The sequence below is a fragment of the Tachypleus tridentatus genome, chromosome 12 (genome assembly GCF_004210375.1).
Source record: "Tachypleus tridentatus isolate NWPU-2018 chromosome 12, ASM421037v1, whole genome shotgun sequence".
Classification (NCBI taxonomy): Eukaryota; Metazoa; Arthropoda; class Merostomata; order Xiphosura; family Limulidae; genus Tachypleus; species Tachypleus tridentatus.
The window spans coordinates 54,326,734-54,343,839 of record NC_134836.1 but is presented as its reverse complement, the minus strand read 5'-3'; the positions used below and the strand labels follow the sequence as shown (position 1 = coordinate 54,343,839).

At 28.3% G+C, this 17,106-nt stretch overlaps 1 long non-coding RNA gene across 1 annotated transcript; it reads right to left on the bottom strand.

Annotated features, from left to right (window-relative positions):
- Nucleotides 1–759: 759 nt before the first annotated feature.
- Nucleotides 760–16,664, bottom strand: LOC143235115 (uncharacterized). Its single transcript, XR_013018924.1, has 3 exons — nucleotides 16,429–16,664; nucleotides 11,069–11,185; nucleotides 760–1,453 (listed from the first exon to the last, which is right to left on the bottom strand). It is a non-coding gene; the product is annotated as an uncharacterized LOC143235115 (long non-coding RNA).
- Nucleotides 16,665–17,106: the final 442 nt, after the last annotated feature.

Here is a 17,106-nt window from a genome sequence, read left to right as displayed (position 1 = left end):
TACAATACAAAAACGGTTAATCACATTGTCAGTAACCACAAACACGAACACACTGACAGATAAACATAGAGCAAAAATAGAATCGATTGAATATTTTACTTCAGAAACCACATATACTTTCACATGAAATACTGCAACATTGTACAGTAAATTAAAACAAGGACAGATAAGTATTTTAATAAATACATTTATATAGTGTAAGTACAATCCTTACATTATAAGGAATACGTAAAATTGAAAGGTAACCAAAGTTTTACAGTTTAGTATTCATATATATAAATGAGTAATTAGTATATTATAATTTTGCTTTTAACCGCTAAAGTTTGGTAAAACTGACAACAAATAACAGAAGAGCTACTTTTATTCTCCTCACTAACATACATTAACATATTATCACTTTTATTGTCTTTGTAAGTCAACGTAACTTTGAAAATACATATTATGCAATCACAATTTCTATGATAATAAAAACAGCTTTAATGAGGTATTAAACACTAAATAATTATAAAATGCAATAAATAAGTGAACATATAATGTTTTCAAAAGTGTTTAAAAGGAAATGTAACTGAAATAGTTCAAAATAGAACATTCTATATTAGTTTATTTTCAATTTTAAAAAAGTGAGCGATACACAGACGTCAAGTGTTTTCTGATAGTTGTATTTAAAATCAAAATGAAGTCTATACGAATAACAGAAATTAATATTAATTAATTTTCGATTTGAAGAAGTTTACATTTAATAACTCATTTGATGTGCTAAGTTTTAATTATATTTCAAATTATCATTGTTATTAATAAGTGTGTATTAATATTTTAAAGTGAGTATCAGAGTCTTTGATATATTTACATCATTTTGTGTTATTTACATATTATGTCGGTGAAGTTGATTCATAAAAATAAAAGTTAGTTTAAGGCATATAGAATAGAAGTTAGCGTTATATTGGGAATTTCTCAGACTTGTTAAGCTATGTTACATTATTAACTAAGAACTACGAATGCCAACAAACATTTTAGATCGAGCGCCACTTAACGTCTTCCGAACGTTTTGAATATAAGCTACAATCTATTTCTCGTAACTGAATGTAGACTGAATCATAAATTTTTTATTGTAATATTACACTAATTTTAGGTAAGTCTTAGTAATTTATTAAAATTGTTGCGCGTGATGATCGAACAGTCAAAGAAGTTTTAAAATAGCACAATTAATCAAGTTTATGAGATATATTAGAAGAATATATCCATAAAAGCTTTTAAAAAACTTTTAGAGTGACTGATACAACACATTATAATGTATCTTATTTTGTATACCTATTTATTATAGTAGGAAATTAAGTTGTGTTTTCCCATATTTCAGACACCAAAACAGTTTACTCTCTGGTAGCCTCTAATTTCTCGAAATAATTACTTCTCTATTCTCTTCCAAACAGATGTACTGTTTTCGAAAATCTCTTTCCTAAGAAATATAAACAATTTATACATAGGTAAACAAATACAAGAATACAAATATTATAACTTAACTCTATAAATATTAAGAAATAAGTTCCTGTACTTCAAGATTTATAAAGTTAACATCTGGGGTTCAAACACCAATGTGACCATAGTACAAATAATATATTGTGTAAAAAAGGTTTTGTCAGAAAATAACAAACAAGCAGTTGATAATAATTTTGACATTTTAAATCAGCCAATAAAACTGCAAAGATTAATTGTTTAACTGTACACAAGTTTTGAGTATTTTAATTATGAAACGAAAGTATGCACACGAGTTAAGTAATATTAAGTAATTAAGTTTGTTTTTTGGAAAAAAATAAAGCTAATATATTTAATAGCATCACATTAAAACCATTAATTGTTCTTACCAATACCAATATTTCTGAATAATTTTAATTAACATTAAAGATACTTATAATAGCATTGGAAGATATTAATAGTAGTTATGCCAGGTTAAAGTACTTAATTATAAAGTACATTTCTGTTCTTAGATTTGTTAAATACACTTATAATTTTGATATTTTAAAAAAATGCCCTTCAGTGGCTCAGCAGTATGTTTGCGGACTTACAACGCTAAAAACTGGGTTTCGATACCCGTGGTGGACAGAGCACAGTTAGCCCATTATGTAGCTTTGTGCTTATACAAACCAAAACTTTCAAAAAATATTTTTTGTATAAAATAAAAAAGATAAAGGAAGGAAAATGATTATTTTGTCTCAGAAGTTTAAACTTTATTTTCTCACTAGTGAATACATTTCATTTTACTAGTCTTTTGTAAAGTTACTTCGTCATAAATTAAAGATATTTCAATAATACGTGCTGTTAAGTCATACCGTCCTAATGGAACCTCTAATGGTTTGCTCATTAGCTAATCAGACGACAGTGTTAATGATTTAAAGTTCTAGGAAAAAAGTAAAGATTTGTAGACAGCTTGAATGGGTGGTTAAAGCAACTTTATCATAAATGTACATCGTTTCGAAAATATTATATTATCACCTGGTACTTCTAAGTTCTTTGAAGTTTTTGCTATGCACAGATTTTTACCCCTTTTTAACACGAATTTATTTTGGTCGATGGTCCCTTGTATATCGCTGTACTCATCTGGTTTTTTGACAGCAGGCAAGTTGATGGTCTAATTATTGTTTACGTTTTAGTAAATAGTTTTAATCTCGATGTTTGGAATTTAGGGAGGCTTTGAAAAGCTGTCATTACCTGCTTGGGATAATACCTGTAAACTGGTTTAGGTTTCTGGATATTTTGAGTTTTACAAAGCTGTGAATTAACTGCTCAGAGCACCATTCTCCGAGGTCTGATAAAGGAAACATTAATTTGTCCTTTTGAAGATTTTTATGTTTATGTTTGGAGGTAGTTGCACGATACGATAGATTTGTGGTGGTGGACAAATGGAGAATATACTAGAAAGGTATACGTACAGTAACAAAGATAAACTTTTAGACTTCTCAGCCTCGAGGAATGACCATAATTAACTCAAAATTAATGAATTATTTTTTTTTATAAAATAAAAGTTTGGAAACAGCCGTCTTCAAACTTTTGATTTCTAAATAGAGAGTCCTTCGTCATCAAATTTAAAACGGTAAAATTACAATGTATGGAGTAGAGACGTTTTTAATTGATATATTCATTTTTACTTAATACATTTTAATGACTATCAGCATTTTAAATGAGCTGAAACTTTTAAATTATAGACATAAGAACTTTGTAATCAAATATTAGTGCATAATTATGTTCATAAATAATTCATTTATATCCTTTGTAGGAAGGAATACCGTTTGAATATTTACTGTAATATTTCATTAATGTTAACTGAAATGACTATCAGTAGCAGGGTTTTAAGAACAGTAAACCAAAAGTAATGAAAACTTTCTAATTACAGAGGAAAAAGAAGGCATTATTAGGTATCTGTCGGTACCTCATGATGTCCTTACTTAGGAAACTAATAAACGTGGTTTTTGTGAAAAGTACAATTTTTTTAGTTTTTATTCAATCCTGTAATTATGTTATTATGTACAGACGATTTCAATTGTAAACTATACAAAAATTATGGTATTATAAGTATGTCTATAATGTTGAATGTCCATTATGTAACATAAAATAACAAATCGCATAAATTAAAATCCTGTTTTCTAAGACATCAGAACGTAAAACACTTTGAAATAAACTAATACACAAGATTGGAATTTAGTGTCATTTCGTCGCTTGTTTATTTAGAATATTACTATAGATCGATCTGTGCTAGCCGTCCCTAATTTAGCAGTGTAAGACTAGAGGGAAGGCAGCTAGTTATCACCACCCACCGCCAACTCTTGGGCTATTCTTTTACCAACGAATAGTGGGATTAATCGAAATATTATAACGCCCCCACGGCTGGGAGGGCGAGCATGTTTGGCGCGACGGGGGATGCGAACCCGCGACCCTCAGATTACTAGTTGCACGCCTTAACACGCTAGGCCATGCCGGCCCTTTATAACTACCGATCGAAAACATATATCTGTCACTTTTTCGATTATTCTAAAATATATTTTTTAATTTATTTTAAATAATTGAATAACAGTTATGCTTTAAAAATTGATATGGTGCAGATCCTGTAAAAAGAAATCATGAAAGTTTTGGAAACAAAGAAAATCCACGGACAGTTTCAGAAGCTATGAATAAACTTCATCTAAAAGCAAAAATACATGTAAAGCCAAGATAACCACATATATGTCTATATTTATATAGACATTATTAGAAACGTCAGAAAATATAATTATATTACATTTCTCGCTTAATTAAAAAAAAATTAACCCATTAATTATTAAGATAAACCTAATCTGCATTACGATTTCTGACACAATATAATTTATATCATAATTTTAACTTCAAATGAAATGTTTGAAGTTCTGTAATTTCCAGAAAATATATTAATTTCGTGTACGAAGCTCGTAGAACTTTCGAGAAACAACAAAATTCATTAATTTTCATATCATAAACTCATTTAGGGATGGTCAGGTATTTATACTGCAAAATATAAGCTGAGAGTTTCAGTATATGGTAATTTCTATAGCAGTTGCACTTTAATTTCGTTTGATTTGATTTCAAGATTCTATGTATAACAATGAGCACCTTTGTACAGTGGCACATCTGTGGTTCGAATGCATTTGTCGACAGTGTATATTTGTACAAGTTAGTTCCGGACATAGTTAAAAATAGAACATGTATAATTGAGACCCCTATTCGTTAAAACATGTGTTTGATTGATGAACAACAATAATTAATTAATATAAATTAATTTTTGAATTATCTCCTGAAAATAAATAGCTCTCGTGGAACTTTAACTTGTGCACTTTACTTCATCTATGGAGTTGTTCCTGACATTTTCATAAACATAATATTAGCAAATAACCTTACAGTTTTAGTAAGATGATTCAAGAAGTTACGAGTAGCAACATTTAACAAGTCATCAAGTTATTACGAAATTATACAATAAACTTGAAATATTTGTCAGTATTCCTTACAGTTCATAAAAGAAAACTATGAAACATTAATAAATCCCAGAACTGTTGGTATGGATATTAACACTTTTATTGATCAGGAGAGAACAACGTTTTAACCTTCCTAGGTCATTTTCAGGTAAAGAAAGAGAGCGCAACGGTCACTTGCAAACTCTCTGTTTCTTAACCTGAAGATGACCTAGAAAGGTCGAAACGTTCTTCTCTCCTGATCAATAAAAGTGTTAATACCCATACCTGCCGTTCTGAGATACATTTTTGTTTCAAGTGGGTTTCTTGTCATCAATAATTTATACCCCAATATACGTCCAAAATTACTTCGAATTCCTTTAATATCAAATATAGATTACGTGAAGAAATTCTATACATGTAATTCTCTAACAGGAAAAAAAGAAAACAACGACGTTCTTCACGTTTTACGTTTCGTATCTGTTTATTTGTTATTAAGAGCTGCACAAGGAGCTATATGTGCTATGCCTAACTCGGGTATCAAGTGCTCAGTCATTCCGCTGGCCCCTGAGGATAGTTTGTTTATAGCAACTTATGATTGATTTCCTGAAACTTAAAAAGCAGTAGTGCAGACTGATTGGAATAGACAAGTATTTTATTTTAAAGATTTGATTTTCGTGTTAAAATTATTACATTTTTGCACTCATCTTTAAATACATATTATTGAACAACATCAATGACATTCAAAGACAAGCTCTGAAAATACTCTGTACGAAACACAAGTCTATTTTTTTAATTAACTTGAAACTAAGAGGAAACTTTTAATTATTATATATTTTTTACTTTCTTTTCTCCACTTTTTATTTTCATTTCTTCTGAATTCTTAACGAGTCTTCAAAATTAAATTTTGTTCACTAAAAGGGAAGATTGAATATTTTCATCACAGAGCCGTCATTAGATAAATTTAACGTACTTCAAATTAACCAGTTTGTTTTCTCTTACATCGAAGACACAAGAAAGTAACGTTGTATTTCAATATCATTACAAAAAAACAAAAGAACTCCATCTCAACTTGATCAAAATATAGGTACAGGTTAACGTATTTAGCAACATGTTGAACAGAATAATTTTAACAGGAAGAATATTTAGACAGTTCTAGCTGTTTAATCATATTCACTCAGTTCAGAAACAGTTCAAATAATTAAATATATAGTTACAGGTTTTAAAATCATAGTAAATAAAAAAACTCTGAAACCTGTTTTTATGAAATATTAGAGTTATTATTAAATAATTTACTGATGGTTTGTAATGAAAGAAATTCCTTTGGACTGATTGAAAGAAATCAAATGTTTCGAATAGAAGTGCTGATTTAGCAAATATAGTGAAATACATAATATTCTGCCGACACAGATACGAGCTTCTTGAAATATAAATTTTTCTATTAACTCACCTGCAATAAAAATAATTTATTTGGTTTTGTAAAAATATTCAGTAGATATGTTAAAACTCACTAGTTACATGAGACGTATTAACTAGATAAATAAATACAGAATAAATCGATCTAAGGAACCAGATTATCAACTGCAGAATAAAACAACATTTAGAATTAATTGAGAACAAGTTCCGTGAAAATTACTTACGATTACACTTTAATAAGCGTTGTTTGAATTCTCTGATTTATTAGTGTATCCAGGATTTAATGAATTATACAGACTATCTTGTAAATTAAACTTTCTGAAAACCACAAGAACTTTGAAGCGAGATTTGTTCACCCAAAAGTAATATTATGCACATCAGTGAAAGCAGGATTTTACGCCTTTATTAATCAAAATATATTTGCAGTTCTCTTCCGAATGATTAAAATCTAAACATTTATTATTGTCGTTCAGAAAAAAAATATATTCACATGCAAAGAAAGAGCAATTATATAAATATATGTAATTCTTTTAGGGCGGGACCTTAATATAAACATTAGTTTATACATGACATAACATTGTGTGTGAGTAATAACGACTCCAATAAATATATAATTAATATTCAGGACAAATGCATTAAGTTATTAGTAATTAGCCAGGCTTAAAAATATTCAAACATTTAGTCTCTTATTAATGAATTTTAGTTTAATCCATAAGTCTCCTGAAAGGAATATTGACAGACTTTTTCGCTTTCCAAACATAATTTTGTTCATTTTCCCTGCAAAATTCATATATTTTACTAACTAAATACATATATAAATAATAAAAATAAATACGATTAAAATTTTAGAATTATTTAGATACGCTTTACTCCAATGTGTTTATTTGTAAGGATATCTCTGGATTATCTGTAACTGTTGCTCCGCCAGTGAAACAGTGGTATGTCTGCAGAATTACAATGCTAGAAACCTGGTTTCGATGTAAGTACTGGACAGAGCACAGATAGCCCTTCGTGTAACTTTATGCTCACCTGCGAACAAATATTTTCTTTCTCTGGAACTCAAAACTGGTGAGCGGAGTTTGAATTTGTACCGACTACAAAAAATTGCCAAATATTTAGGTTGTGGAAACATTATAGTAGTAACAGTGCATCTCTTATTGTGCTTTCCCCTGGTTTTCTACCATATTGTTAGTAGCTTAAAATTAGGGACAGCGACAGGTAATCTTAGTATATAAGCTTTAATAGAGATATTTTAAACATCCAGATAATTTTGTTATTTATTTTTAAATATGAATAGGCATTACATATAGCAACAGTTATTGTCTGAACTATCTTTCTGCATCTGAGTTAAATACTCAATAGCTTTCTTTTGTTTCGGTGCCATTTTTAGTAAACCTACACTTCTTTTATATTTATATTAATAAATTTAAAGAACGATACTATTGTTAGTCTCAGTCTACTAAAGTAGAATACAACCTGGCTTTTGACCAAAATAACTTCCCTAGACTGCTACATAAGTCATAATATTTCAGGAAGCTAAAACCTTAAAAAAGCATGTTGATCTTAAACCTTGAAAACAACATTTTTCAAAATATAAGTTTTTCATGAATAAGACTATTTCGAGAATAAATCATAAACGTGCCAAGTGTATCATGCACGACAACGGTGTTTGAAGTTGTTGGTAGCTGAAATCATTAGTGCCAAATGATTTGACTTTGACGTTGCTTGAAGTTGAAATTATTATTATCAACTGAGTTATTGATACTTGAAATAATAACTATCATTAGACTTGACTATTGAGGTTGCTTGTAGTTGAAATCATAACTGTCACGTGAGTTGAGTTTGAAATTGCTGGTTGTTGAAATCACAACTACCACGTGATGAATTTCAAGTTTTATCTCAACAAGTAGTAAGCAGTATAGTTAAAAATCAATATGGTTTTTCAAGAATGAACTAAATTTGATGATGAATTCATAGCTAATATCACTCACGTCCAGCTCGTGGGCCATTCTAATCAAATAGTTGGACTTGACAGCCACTCTTATAACGCATTCATGGGCTCAAAATATGAAGTGTGATATTTATGCCGGTAATGAAACGCAAACTGTAGAGTCTCGAATACGTTGGGCCTATTTAGGCCTAACAAATATGTTGTACAGTTTAATTAAAATTAATTAATTGAAAAAAGTTGAGTATTTACAAATGTAAAATAAATAACAATATAAATTATGTTAATTTACTTTCATGAAGGAAAGTTATTTAAGGGTTGGACTACTTATTTCTTTTTTTAAATAAGAGACAAAATGTAATTTCAGATTCTGAAGCATTTTCACAACTATTCATATTTAACCATTATCTGGTAAACATTTTTAAGCACGAAAAAATGAAATATAAAAACTTCTGTTACCTTGGCTTAAAACTTATCCTCAATATTCCTGTTTTGTTTTAAACTTATCCTCAATATTCCTGTTTTGTTTTAAACTTATCCTTAATATTTCTGTTTTGTTTTAAACTTATCCTCAATATTCCTGTTTTGTTTTAAACTTAACCTCAATATTCCTGTTTTGTTTTAAACTTATCCTCAATATTCCTGTTTTGTTTTAAACTTATCCTCAATATTCCTGTTTTGTTTTAAACTTATCCTCAATATTCCTGTTTTGTTTTAAACTTATCCTCAATATTCCTGTTTTGTTTTAAACTTATCCTCAATATTCCTGTTTTGTTTTAAACTTATCCTTAATATTCCTGTTTTGTTTTAAACTTATCCTCAATATTCCTGTTTTGTTTTAAATTTATCCTCAATATTCCTGTTTTGTTTTAAACTTATCCTTAATATTCCTGTTTTGTTTTAAACTTATCCTTAATATTCCTGTTTTGTTTTAAACTTATCCTCAATATTCCTGTTTTGTTTTAAACTTATCCTCAATATTCCTGTTTTGTTTTAAACTTATCCTCAATATTCCTGTTTTGTTTTAAACTTATCCTTAATATTCCTGTTTTGTTTTAAACTTATCCTCAATATTCCTGTTTTGTTTTAAACTTATCCTCAATATTCCTGTTTTGTTTTAAACTTATCCTCAATATTCCTGTTTTGTTTTAAACTTATCCTCAATATTCCTGTTTTGTTTTAAACTTATCCTTAATATTCCTGTTTTGTTTTAAACTTCAATATTCCTGTTTTGTTTTAAACTTATCCTCAATATTCCTGTTTTGTTTTAAACTTATCCTCAATATTCCTGTTTTGTTTTAAACTTATCCTCAATATTCCTGTTTTGTTTTAAACTTATCCTTAATATTCCTGTTTTGTTTTAAACTTATCCTCAATATTCCTGTTTTGTTTTAAACTTATCCTCAATATTCCTGTTTTGTTTTAAATTTATCCTCAATATTCCTGTTTTGTTTTAAACTTATCCTTAATATTCCTGTTTTGTTTTAAACTTATCCTCAATATTCCTGTTTTGTTTTAAACTTATCCTCAATATTCCTGTTTTGTTTTAAACTTATCCTCAATATTCCTGTTTTGTTTTAAACTTATCCTCAATATTCCTGTTTTGTTTTAAACTTATCCTCAATATTCCTGTTTTGTTTTAAACTTATCCTTAATATTCCTGTTTTTTTTTTTTTTCAAATAGCAAGTTATATTCCTAAACTTCAAACAGCGTGTTAAGGTGTGCGACTCGTAATCCGAGGGTCGCGGGTTCGAATCCCGGTCGCACCAAATATGCTCGCCCTTTCAGCCATGGGGGCGTTATAATGTGACGGTCAATCCCACTATTCGTTGGTAAAAGAGTAGCCCAAGAGTTAGCAGTGGGTGGTGATGACTAGCTGCTTTCCCTCTAGTCTTACACTGTTATATTAAGGACGGTTAGCGTAGATAGCCCTCGAGTAGCTTTGCGTGAAATTCTAAACAAACAAAAAATTCTAACAAATTTCAAGGCGTGCATAAATATTTCAAGTACATTTGCAAATTTATAAATATAAGAAAGAAACAATTGAAGATAAATATAAATGAAGGTTTTTAATATATTAAACGAAACAGCAAGTAGCAGAATACGCGTAGCTTTTCATAATTTTAGCAAGTCACAATACCAAGTTAATACACTAGTAGAATGTAATTTTTGGCAAAAAAAGTCTATATATTTTTAAACTACTTGTCTTATATTTAAACACGATATATACAACTTTATGTTAAGGTTATTATCGTTTATGAATTAACTTATCATGAATGAAATAGAATAATCCCATGAAAGTTGTTCAAAAGATTTCAGTGTTTTTGTCAGAAATTTCAATGATTAATGTTTAGTTTTGTTCTAAAAAGTACAGTAAACATAACGAACAAGCATCATTATTGAAATTTGTGACGTAATCCTAGACAGTTTTGTGAGAAATCAGATGTTGTGAAATTGACTAAAGTAGAGTATGTGAAGCTGTAAGCATATGTAGAACCTATAATGTACTAAACTTTAACAGCATAGTTTGATGAAACTATGTGAGGGCTGAGAGTAAGAGAAAAACATGCTTAAAATAATTTATAATAGTAAGCAAATAATTAAGTAAGAGGCAGTAAGGTAGATTAACTTACGTAATACTGATAGTTGATAAAAGCCTAGAGGAACAAAATAACCAGCATTACCATGTGTTGTTCGAGTGTTTATTAATAATATTATTAAATGGTATTTTATCTCTAGTACGAGTTTTCTTACCGTTAAAATCTGTTTCATGGTCACGTTTCATCACTAGTATCTCAGAATTGTGGACTTAAATGGATTTTAGCATACATACAACACACATAGAAGAAATACTGATTTCTGTAAAATTTCCTGAAATAATCACATAATTTAACGTTTTTAACACAGTAAAATTATTTCAAATAACTACAATAATAACTACAGTGACGTAGGTAGTAAATAAAGTTTTTACTTTTAATTTTTTCTCAAACAAAAATTTTTATGACTTCACTGTACTAGAAAATTGAGACGATTTAATAAATTGAGATATTTACTTAACTCATTGTTTACTAATCTGTAAACCAATTAGATTTTCGTACTTTGGAAAAAAAATATAAAATTAGACAAAATACTCATAATTAGGTGTATATAGCACTGTATATTCGTAGCTTTAGCACTTTAAGAGTTTTATTAAACAGTTAAACGAATATTAATAACCATATAAACAAGATTTATTTCAAACTATTCATCTATGAATAATGAATCATTGTCTACATTTTATGATTTCTAAGAGTTGTTTTCAATCTGTCCTCAGTTATCTAATTTTCATTAAGATATTTATTACTCGATTTCAAACTCAAGAAAATTTGGCAAGTAAGTTGTGGAAGCGATGGAGTGTTAATAACAGTTTCATATAATATGGAAAAAATGTTGTACTCTGATTGATTAGTTATAAAGTACCTCCCCCCAGTGGCATAGTGGTATGTCTGCGGAATCACACTGCTAGAAACTGGGTTTTAATACCCATGGTGGGCAAAGCCTATTGTGTATCCTTGAGCTTAATTCCAAAGAAACAACAAACAATAGTTACAAAGTTATGTTTTTGTTCCGACAAATAACAATTTCTAAAGCTTTTTTTTTTTTTCGTTGTTTATATGGTTGTAGTATCCTAAAATATATAGGATAAAATATATTTTGCAGGATCTCTACAAATAATTGTAAATTAATTGTTCACAATTTAACAAGAAAAAATGCCAACTATCACATCACAGACACTTTCATAAAACCATAGAACGAAATATGAATAATTTACAATGAATTATGAGAGCATCAATCATATTAGAAGGTACAGAAAGATACAATGAAATTGTGACATTGAAAATTGCTTAGTCTTGGAGGTTTAGAACTATGTGGTACATATACATTTCACGATATATGGGAATTTTACTTACCTTTATACATTTGAAATATGGTACACAATTAAATGAAGTTAAAATAACTTACAAAAAATACGACTGAATTTATGAGAAAGACAAAAATTGAGAAAATCTCGAAGGGAAGGAGGAATAATGAACACTATCTTTACTTGCTATACTTTAAAATTATAAGTAGAAATGTTAATAATAATGTTCTATTAGATACAATGTATTATCTTTAATGTTCTATTAGATACAATGTATTATCTTTAATGTTCTATTAGATACAATGTATTATCTTTAATGTTCTATTAAATACAATGTATTATCTTTAATGTTCTATTAGATACAATGTATTATCTTTAATGTTCTATTAAATACAATATATTATCTTTAATGTTCTATTAGATACAATGTGTTATCTTTAATATTCTATTGGATACAATGTATTATCTTTAATGTTCTATTAGATACAATGTATTATCTTTAATGTTCTATTGGATACAATGTATTATCTTTAATGTTCTATTAGATACAATGTATTATCTTTAATGTTCTATTGGATACAATGTATTATCTTTAATGTTCTATTAGATACAATGTATTATCTTTAATGTTCTATTAAATACAATGTATTATCTTTAATGTTCTATTAGATACAATGTATTATCTTTAATGTTCTATTAGATACAATGTGTTATCTTTAACGTTCTATTAGATACAATGTATTATCTTTAATGTTCTATTAAATACAATGTATTATCTTTAATGTTCTATTAGATACAATGTATTATCTTTAATGTTCTATTAGATACAATGTGTTATCTTTAATGTTCTATTAGATACAATGTATTATCTTTAATGTTCTATTAGATACAATGTATTATCTTTAATGTTCTATTAGATACAATGTATTATCTTTAATGTTCTATTAGATACAATGTATTATCTTTAATGTTCTATTAAATACAATGTATTATCTTTAATGTTCTATTAGATACAATGTATTATCTTTAATGTTCTATTAGATACAATGTATTATCTTTAATGTTCTATTAGATACAATGTATTATCTTTAATGTTCTATTAGATACAATGTATTATCTTTAATGTTCTATTAGATACAATGTATTATCTTTAATGTTCTATTAGATACAATGTATTATCTTTAATGTTCTATTAGATACAATGTATTATCTTTAATGTTCTATTAGATACAATGTATTATCTTTAATGTTCTATTAGATACAATGTATTATCTTTAATGGATACACGTTTTTATCTCAGCTTCTTATTTAGTCACTTTGACGATTGTTTACACAATATAGAAATGTATAGAATAATGTTCACTAAGCTATTCTAATATTATAAAACATTTTGAAAGAGATGATAAGATTACTAATTAGTTTAAATTTATGAAATGCTAATTTTTCTTTAAGAAAAGGATTATAATTATTTATCTAGGTTTTCATGAATTTATTATCCATATTAAATATAGTGACGAGAAAGATCAAATGCAATATAATTCTCTCATAATATGATCATAAAATTTAAATATGTTAACATATTCACTATTGGTTATAATCCATTTAACTTCCACTCATACGTGTACATCAGAAGTATTCCCTACTCGTGTAAAAATAACGTGCCCTTAAGGGTGCTTTTAATGAAGTTTTATAGAAGTTAATAGATGTATAAATTATTCATTTCGTGTAGGAAAAAATAGTTTGACTTATAGTCTTCAACTATTACTATTAATATTATTAATCTTGTGGTCCCCTGATGGGAAAGCAGTAATTTTAATGACTTACAACAGAAGCTGTTTAAATAATTATAATTAAATTCCGTATACAACTATGGAAATATCCTTTAGCAGTTTTAAAAGTGTAATAAAATTTCAAAATAATTGTATTGTATTTGAACTGATCAAGAAATTCTGGACCTGTTTTGAAAAACAATATGCCACGTAAAAGTATATATTACGAATATTTCTCTTAAGTGATCTTTCCATTATTGTTAGTGTATTTCAAATGAGTAAAATATGAAACCTTGAACGTTTATCAAAACAATGTAAACAGTCACGAAATGTATGTTTGATTTCAATTGGTATTACGTTGCCGAACGAATCATAAGCAAATAAGGACAAAGCAAAACATGGGACTCTTACACCATGCAAAAACGTTCCCTTGAGTCAAACACTCAAAGAATATTTTTAAATTGTAGCTCTTCAGTTTAATAGACATTTCTCTTTCCCCATGTCTCAGTTTTGTTTTGTTACTTATGATGTTGTGACCCCAAGGTCAGAGAAATAAAAAAAAAACATAAGCTTACTATATAGCTCCTGGCAACCAATAATCATTACTTTTGTCAAAAAGTATCAAATGACACTGATATAGATTTGAAATTCCTTCTGTTACTCATTAATTATGAACAAAATTTGTTACATATGTAATCATTTGAAGAGAACTTCTCTAGTTCGTGTTCCTTGGGCTCGTATATTACTACTATTTCTGAAATTGTTATTGTTTTGTGAAGAGACGTAAAGTTATATATGATGGTAAAAGGAAGGAGATATTGTAACCATAGGATCAATAGTCATATAAGTTATAAGGTTAGTCATAGTCACAGTGAACTAAATTTTATTCACTCTTAGTCAAGTGTAAACACTTTGTACAGGATGGAAAGAGAACACCGTTTACGGAAAATTACGTCTTTCACTCTCATGTGTGTAATAGAATAAATGGAGATATTCTGTAATTGGGGAGTACTAAGGTACTTAAATGATACTGTTAGACATATTTAAGTCTACTCTCAGAAACGTTAAAATAATCAAATAAAAGTCATATACTACTATAAAACACAACATATGCAAAGAGGATGATAAATCCAGATGAAGACGAAACCTCACAAGTCATGATACTAACACTTTTATTAATTTAATTCGTGTACTAATTACACGAGAGATTAAAAATATAAAAACGTTTCTATTCAAACGTATAAACCAACAAGTATATAAATTTGTAAAGAAATAACATTGTATGTCTTAAAAAAATCGGAATTTTTTACAAGTAGACACACAAGAAAAAAACAAGCCTTGTTAATGAAACATTAAACATTCTAGATTTTATTTCACATAAAGTAATAATTAAGGGGTAAAACACGTTTATTGGAGTTAGCTTCTTGTAATGCAGGCTATTAAAAGACCTCATCCTAGTGACCTAACGATTTCACATGAACTTTTTCTAGACTATGGCGAAATCGAGAAACGTGAGTGAGGGACGTGAGACAGGCCAACTATAATGTTAGCAGAAAAATAAGAAACTAACTTATTAAAATTAGCATTATGTCACCTAATTTTAACTGAATGTAGGATATACCTTTAGTTGGAAGATATAAGTGGTTATTTATTGACACTTCAGACCATTGTTGGTATTTGGTTGGTTTATTTTGTTACTTATGCAATTCAGACACAATTGACAAATTATAAAAATCCTTTCGGGTGAATTTGTTCAAAGGAAATACAAAATTATTATTATTATAAAAATCGGGTTAACTAGAGTTATCTATTTCACAGTCCTCTTATTTTACACACTACTGTAAAATTAGCATTACAGCTGTTTATTTTATCTGTAAAAAAGTTGCTGTCCAAGAAGTTTTTGTGTACTGGAATTTGGGCTGATTTTGAGTCATGGTAAAAATATTAAGATAATTGCACAAAAATACATTTATAGTTTAACTTATTTTTATAAAGATTTTCTAATCTTTTGGTTTCCAATAATTCCAAGGTTTTTAATATTTAAATCATAATTTTTAAAATTAATATTATTAATTTCCTCGTTAAAATTTTGTTTAAGAAAATAAATAAAAGAGGTTATGTACAAAGTATTTAATGTAATGTTGTTGTTATTTGTTATTAAACACAAATCTTCATGAAAGCCTATCTATGCTCTACCAACCACGGGTATCGAAATACGATTTCTAGTGGTGTTATTCCACAGACATACCACTATGCCAATGTGAGTCTTTTAATGTTGCAAACAATAAACAGAACGCGATGAACTGTCAAAATTAATCAAAATTAAAATTATATAAATTTTGCATTATTGACAGATGAAAGCTCTTAAAAATATTAACTTATGAAACCGATTAAAAATATCTTTCACTCCCATTAAAATAACAGTCCACAGTGTATACACTTACCAAAGTAAGGCACGTTGAACAGTAAATGAGCTACAAAGATAAATTTATCACACAGCACTTTCTTGTCTACTCTCCATTAGAGGAGTTTCACATGTGACACCGCATTCTTCCTCATCTCTATCAGATAAAGGACGTCTAAAACCAGTCTTCGAACATTCTGGTCCTGATTCGTTTGACATGACTTCTTCGGAGCAATGTGTAGTTACTGTTGATGCTAGTCCTTCGTAGGAAGTGTCTTCTTGCTGAGGAGAAGTGAAATGAAACAAGCTAAGATAAAAGCAGCACCCGTAGTCAGGGCTGGAAAACATAATATTGAAATGCTTTATCAGAAGACCTCAGTCATGGATAAGTAACGTACTTATTAAATATGAGGAAAGCTCCAAAATCTCGACTCCAGAATACATTAACTGTTAACTGAATAAAAATGTATATTCGGATAAAGTAACTTTGAATTATGTTTCGTCCATACTGTTACTTCAGTAAGAAAAGGCATCAAATATTAAACATATTTAATATTTAATTAAAATTAAACTATTAGTTTAAACTAATAGCATTATCTTAGTTAGTAAAGTTAATTCAGAGCTGAAACAGAAGCTCTAATTAAGTGTTCAGTTACTGCACAGATTAAGCGCAGATATGAAAAACTGTTCAACCATTTTATCTGGAATACCATGGTAG